We start from the raw sequence: 6866 nt of genomic DNA, 5'->3' as shown, positions 1-6866 counted from the left end.
CGTGAACCGCGGTCGACTACGTGGGAGTCCAGCCACATAGCCATTACGCTAACTGCTGGTTCCCCCAAAACACTCTTTTGTAATACCAGACTGAAGCCCCACAATGACCCTGTAAAGCAGGTACTATTATTATTCCGGATTTTCAGATGGAGAAACCAGGGAGGGTTGAGCACAGTGCTTTCTTGGACAGGCGGGAGGGCGGGGACAAGCTCGCCCAGCCCCTTGTGCTCTGCGCACTCCTGGGCCTGCCTACCGCACCCTGTCACTGTGTAGTTCACCTGCCCAGAAGCCCTCTCTTTCTCTTTCGGCGTATCCACGTCTCCTTGGGAAGATGTGTAGTCCATGTCCTCTGAGACAGCCGAGATGGGACAAGAAGTACACGAGATTTAGGGGGGAAATGCCTGGGAGGAAGATGGGGAGAGTCTGCGGGGCTAGGAGAAGGGTGGGAAGAGGGGAGGAAAGAAAGGAGGGAGAGAGGATGTGAACCTCAGTGCTGCTGAAAACAAGTTTTTTTTTAGTCCTCACGCCCCCAGACGAGCCCCGAGCCCCCACGTCTCTCAGGAACAGGCCTGCCCCAGGCCCCCTGCCTCCTGGGGAAACACAGTACACTGTTTAGGGCGAGTCCCCATCCACCCGTCCAGCAGGCTCCCACCCTGGCTGCTACAGTGAAGAAGCGCAGCTGCCTCCTAAAACCAAAGAAGCTGACTCTACCAGCTTTGCAGGCAGGAATCAAATCTGCACAAGAGGAAACTTCCACTTACATCATTGAACCAGGTTGAGAGGCAGAGGAAGGAGAGACCAAAACTGCTGTTTTCGTGTAACAAATTCAAGTCTCCAAGCAAGTGCTACAGATGAATGAAGTGAAGCCGTTCTATCAGCGGGTGATAGGGACAGGGACGGGTGGGGACAGTGGAAAACTGGAGAACACTGCCCCATCCAAAAGGGAGCAGCCTCAAAACAAGAAAAACTCAAGCAAATAGACAACAACAACAAACTAAAACAACAAAAACTTCTACTCGTTCCAGCCAAATGCAATCTTCTAGAAGTACATGCCCAGTGTGGCTGGGTCGCCAATTCAAGAGAAGCCAGAAATAATTATTTTTTTAAGTTATTTTAAAACATAGGCCAATGTCTCCCACCCGCCACCTGGTTTTAGCCCTGAGTCTAGTTGTGCCAAGGGTCAGTGGTTTATACATGAGTGTGCAAAGTAGGTCCAGGGCTGATGCTGAACTAAATTGCTCTGTAGAACTAAGGAAGGGCATTAAGTCTGGAGGAAGCCTGAGACAGAAGAGAGAAAACCAGAAGGTGAGGGGCCCGCATAGAAAATCAGCCGCCGTGGGGGCAGCTGGTGGCCTGGTGGTTAGGGCAGCTGGATCCCGCACGGCTGACTATGGAATTCAAGTCCCAGACCAGCAACTTGAAAGCACACGGAGCGTGCGTGTCCAAAGTCCCGAGAGGAGAAGGGATTGCGGTGTGGCAGGCCTCCTTAGAGGGTGCTCTTCAGTCGCCCTCTCTCTCCAGTGAGTGCATGTGCCCTACAGCAAATTAAATACAAAGACATAAAATCTTTTTTAAAGATTTTTTTTCTTTTCTTTCTTTCTTTCTTTTTTTTTTTCTTGGTGGGGAGAGTTTAGTTTTTTGCTACAAGGTACATGCACTTGTGGAGGGGTGAGGGAGAAAAACATCCCCGGGGGAATGGCCATGCCACAATCCCTTCTCCATTTTCCTCTCAGGATATTAGGAATGCATGCATACAAGCCAAGCGTGTTTTCATGTCACCAGGTCCGGGACTTAAATTACACAGTCGGTCATGTGGGATCCAGCTGTCTTAACCACCATGCCACCTGCTGGCTCAATTTCTTAATTCTTTAAAGAGAAAACAAAACCAATATTAAAGAATTTTGAAAATACAATGATAATAGAAATTCTACTTATCACAATCTAGAGGGTTCACCTAAAACTATAGATAGTCTGATTTGCCTTAAATATCACTTAAAAAAAGAAAAAAGAAGGCCACCCGGTGGCTGGATCCCACATGACCGACTGTGGGAAATCCAGACCCAGACTGTGCCAAGGGCCATGGGTTTAGACATGTTGGGTGTGCAAAGTAGGTCCACAGTTGTGATGTTGAACAAAATTGCTCTTTAGAATTAAGGAATGCAGGGGGCCAGCAGTTGGTGTAATGGCTATGTCACTGGACTCCCATGTAGTTGACCACGGTTCGAGTCCCAGACCCAGTGGCTTAAACTCACGCCGGGCATGTGTGTGTGCATGCCCAAGATCCCAAGAGGAGAATGGAGAAGAAGGGATTGTGGTGTGGCCATCCCCCCTGGGGGGCGATTTCTCACTTTCTGTCTGTCTCTCTCTGTCTGGCGAGCGCATGCTCCCTATAGCAAAAACCTCTCCAATAAATAAATAAATAAATGTCAGAAGTCAACTTGGCAAGAGAGGTATAAGACCTACGTGAAGAAAACTTAAACTTGCTACTGAAGGACACAAAAAATATGTGAATAAATGAGAAAGTATGCTATGATTTTTGAATAGCATGGTCCATGGTTATAAGAACATCTATTGTTGGGCCAGCAGATGGCATAGTGGTTACATCGCTGGACTCCCACATGGCTGACCATGGTTTGAGTCCCGGACCCAGAGGCTTGAAAACCATGCCAGGTGCATATGCATGCACACCCAAGATCTCAGGAGAATGGATGAGAAGGGGTTGTGGCATGGCCATTCCCCACCCCCTCCGGGGGGGTTTCATTTTCCCTCTCACTGTCTCTGTCTTTCTCTCTAAGGCAAAAATCTCTTTTTAAAAAAAGGAAAAAAGAATGTCTATTGTCAGAGATAACAGATGGTGTAGTGAAGGTGCTGGACTCCCACGTGACAGATCGTGGTTCGAGTCCTGGACCCAATGGCTTGAAACTCATGCCAGGCATGTGTGCTGCATGCCCAAAATCCTGAGGGGAGAGTGGAGGAAGAGGCATTGCAACGTGGCCATCCCTCTAGGGGGGTGCTTTCTCACTTCCCCTTCTGTGTCTCTCTCCAGCAAGCGCACATGCCCTATGGAAAAAAATGTCTATTGACTCTAGGTTGATTCAATGTTATTATAACAAAATATCCACAGCTTTTTAATTAAACAAGCAAATTTTTAACTAATCATATGGAAAATTAAGCAAGCAAAAATATTCAGAAAATTTCTGGAAGAGAGCAATGAGGAGGAACAGCTCTATTAAATATTAAACCACGTTGGAAATTCTCAGTAATTAAAGTATTGCGGTGCTGACACAGCAACAGGTACCTTACTGGAACAAAATAGAAAGTGTAGAAACACAACCAAATTCATTCAGGAATTTCATATATGATGAAATTAATGTAGCAGATTGTATTTCTTTCTTTCTTTCTTTCTTTCTTTCTTTCTTTCTTTCTTTTTTTTTTTTGAGAGAGATTTTTGCTATAGGGTTCATGCACTCGCCAGAAAGAGACAGAGAGACATAAAGCAAGAAATCAACCTGCAGGAGGATGGCCACGCTGCAATCCCTTCTCCTCCATTCTCCTCTCAAGATCTTGGGCACGCACATGTACCTGACATGACTTTTAAGTCACTGGGCCTGGGCCTCAAACTACTGGGAGTCCAGCGATGCAGCCATTATGCCATCTGCTGGTCCCCAGACTATATTTTCTAAAAATGGCTGCAAAGAAATTTCTGGTCTCCCACGTTCTTCTAGAACTTCACCATGCCCTTGAACCTGGGTGGGTCTTCGGAACAATCCCAATGACTGAAGTAGAGTCGTAGTGGTGTTCTTTGACTTCCAAGACTAGGTCAGAACAGGCAATGGAACCGTACCTAGCTTTGTCCTTAGATGGGACACTTGCCCAGGGAATCCAGCCACCATACTGTGAGGAACCCCGAGCACGGAGAGGCCTGGGTAGAGATGAATCAAGGTCCCCAAATCTCAACCCCAGCTGAGCTCTTACCCCAAAGTCAGCACCCACTTGTTGGCCAGGTTAGTGAGTCATCCTGGGAGTAGACTGTGCAGCCTCAGGGGAGCCAGCCAGTGTGTACCCCAATGCCTCGTGTTTCCACAAAGGGCTATGGTGCAAGAGTTTGGGCTCCAGAGCCAGGCTGCGTGGACTCACACCTGATACACACAAGCTGTATGGCTTCAGGTTAGTTGCTTAACCTGTACCTTGGTTTCCCCATTTGTCAGATGAGAATGGTCATAGGAGATGGCCACCCTACTTCACAGGATGGTCGAGAGGTTGCAAATGGTTGTGGGGGTGAGTGTCTGGACATATCGAAAGCCCTGGAGACTTGTGAGCTGGTAACATTTTTATCCTAGCCTCCAACCTCCCTCCACTAATAACGAATATCCAGAAGGGGATGCAGAGAGCTCTATTTCTGTTCCTTGAACCTTTATTTGGTGACTGGAAGGCTGCCTGCTTGTGACGTCTGAATTGGCAGGACACTGGGGCCACATTTGCCTTTGCCTGGAGATGGCCCATCTGAGTATGCTACCAAGTCATAGGAGAGCAGAACCAAGAGACGGAGAGAAACTGCCGCCTTTAGGCATAGTTGGAGCCCCTGGATCCAACCATGCCTGAAGCTAGATGCTCCTAACTCCGTGATCTATTAAGTTCCCTTTTCAGGGAACCAGTAGTTAGCGTAATGGCTATGTCGCTGGACTCCCATGTAGTTGACCACGGTTTGCGTCCTGGACCCGGTGGCTTAAAACTCACGCCGGGCATGTGTGCGTGCATGCCCAAGATCCCGAGAGGAGAATGGAGGAGAAGGGATTGCGGCGTGACCATCCCCCCTGAGGGGTGATTTCTCGCTTTCTGTCTCTAATGTCTCTCTCTGTCTGTCTGGCGAGCGCACGCGCCGTATAGTGAAAATCTCTCCAAAAAAAAAAAATCAGTTGACTGTATGTTTGGGAATTTATTTCTGGGGAATCGATTCTGTTCCATTGGTCTACCTGTCTTTTTCTGTGCCAGTACTATGCTGTTTTGATTACCACAGCTTTGTAGTATATTTTTGGGTCAGGGAGTGAGATGCCGCCCATTCCACTCTTGTGCAGAATTGCTTTGGCAATACGGGGTCTTTTATGATTCCAGACAAACTTTATGATTGTCTTTCCTGGTTCTGTGAAGAATGTGTCTGGTACTTTGATTGGCATTGCATTAAATATGTAGATTAATTTGGGTAAAATTGTCATTTTGATTATATTAATTCTTTCAATCCAGGAACATGGGATCTCTCCAAAAAAAAAAAAAAAAGTTCCCTTTTCAGCTTAAGCCAATTTAAGTTGGATTTTTCTTACTTTCAATTTTAAAAGTTGCCCACTTGAAGACTAAAAAAATAGTACATGAAAATGCTCGTTCCTTTGATGATTGATGGATAAAACCTATTATATTCTCATTTTGCAAAGCTTTCCCTGGGGCTTTCTGGAAGGCAAACAGCTTCCCTGAAAGAGGGTCAGAAAGTGGCCTGGGGGGATTAAAAACTGGGCAGGGATGACCTTGTGCCCACTTTACAATGAGGAAGGAGAAGCCCAGGGGGGTACAGGAATCAGCAAGACCCCAGAGCGCCTGACGGTGGAGTCAGCTCGAGCAGAGACCGTGGTTGGCCTTCCCTTCCCAGGGCTCCAGGCTGGCAAGGAACACAGGGGCACTGTGCTGCCTGCAGGAATGAATGCCTGGTTCCCGGGGAGGTGCCCAGGCCAGAGGAGCCCTCCCTGGGCGCAGAAAACCTGACTGAGCTGCATTCAGGGCTCGAGGCTTCCACTGCTCCCTCCTCTGACAGCACACAGATCCCACTTCAATCCCAGCCTCACTTCGCAGTGCCAGCCCTGCAATTTAAAGACAAGCTAGAAAGGAGAAGAAAAAGCCTATTTTTCTAATGCACATTTTTCCGGTATGTAAAACACTATGTGAATCAAATAAATTATGTCCAGGCCTAGAGGCAGCCCAAACGTGGCTAGTCTTAGAACACTCCCTTCTGCACACAGATAGCGATGCTCTCTTGACAGACAAGCTGCTGGGCTGGGCTTACAGATTTCCTCACTCCGAATTCAGATCCGTGAAGGGAAATGAGCCTTTTACACTTTCCATAGAGTTGTCTAGTGCCGTGATTAGGAGTAAGAGATATACTGGAGCCAGAGGCCATGGGTTCAAATCTCAGCTCTGCCACTCCTAGCCAGGTGGCTTCCCCAAGTTCCTTAACCTCCTTGGATCACAGTCTCCTTTGGGGACACTTGTAGACAAGGGTCCGACACATAAGAAAACCACAAAAGGTGGGGGGTTTTTGTCCTGTGTTTCTCATGTGGTCTTGGTTATGAGCCCTCACCAGGGCAGATATACAAAACCCAAAGTCAGACCATAAACCACTGGGGTGGGCAGGCTCCCCTTGGGTGTTTCTGGTCCGCAGTGGTGAAGAAGTTGCTCTGCCAATAGTCTTAGCTAAAGTCTGGGACTGACTCGACTGGCTTTAAGTCAGATGCAAATCCCTTTACTTCCTCTGCCCTATGAGATGCGAGATGCTCACTCACGCTGGCTGGGCCTTGATCTGCTGGCTTCAGGAGTTGGAGGGAGACACTGGAGTATTTTTACAAGAGGCTTCCTCAGCACTCCACATCCAAGCCCTTTGCAAAGTGAGTTTCCTTCCACCCGCTCTGAATCAGGTCCTGTCTGAGACTTGTTCCGGCCAATGGAAAACAAGGGATTTGTGAGGCCTGTTCTCAGCCTCCTCGGGAGGCCTCGCAATTTCTCCTGTCTTGGAACTCTGGAATGCCACCATGAGAACAAGCATAGGCTGGCCTGCAGGAGACACCGCAGGAGGGAGAACCCAGTCCCCCAGCAGGGGTCATCGC

This window comes from Tupaia chinensis, unplaced genomic scaffold (assembly GCF_000334495.1).
Source record: "Tupaia chinensis unplaced genomic scaffold, TupChi_1.0 Scaffold000049_1, whole genome shotgun sequence".
Lineage (NCBI taxonomy): Eukaryota > Metazoa > Chordata > Mammalia > Scandentia > Tupaiidae > Tupaia > Tupaia belangeri.
Note: the sequence above shows the minus strand (reverse complement) of the source record.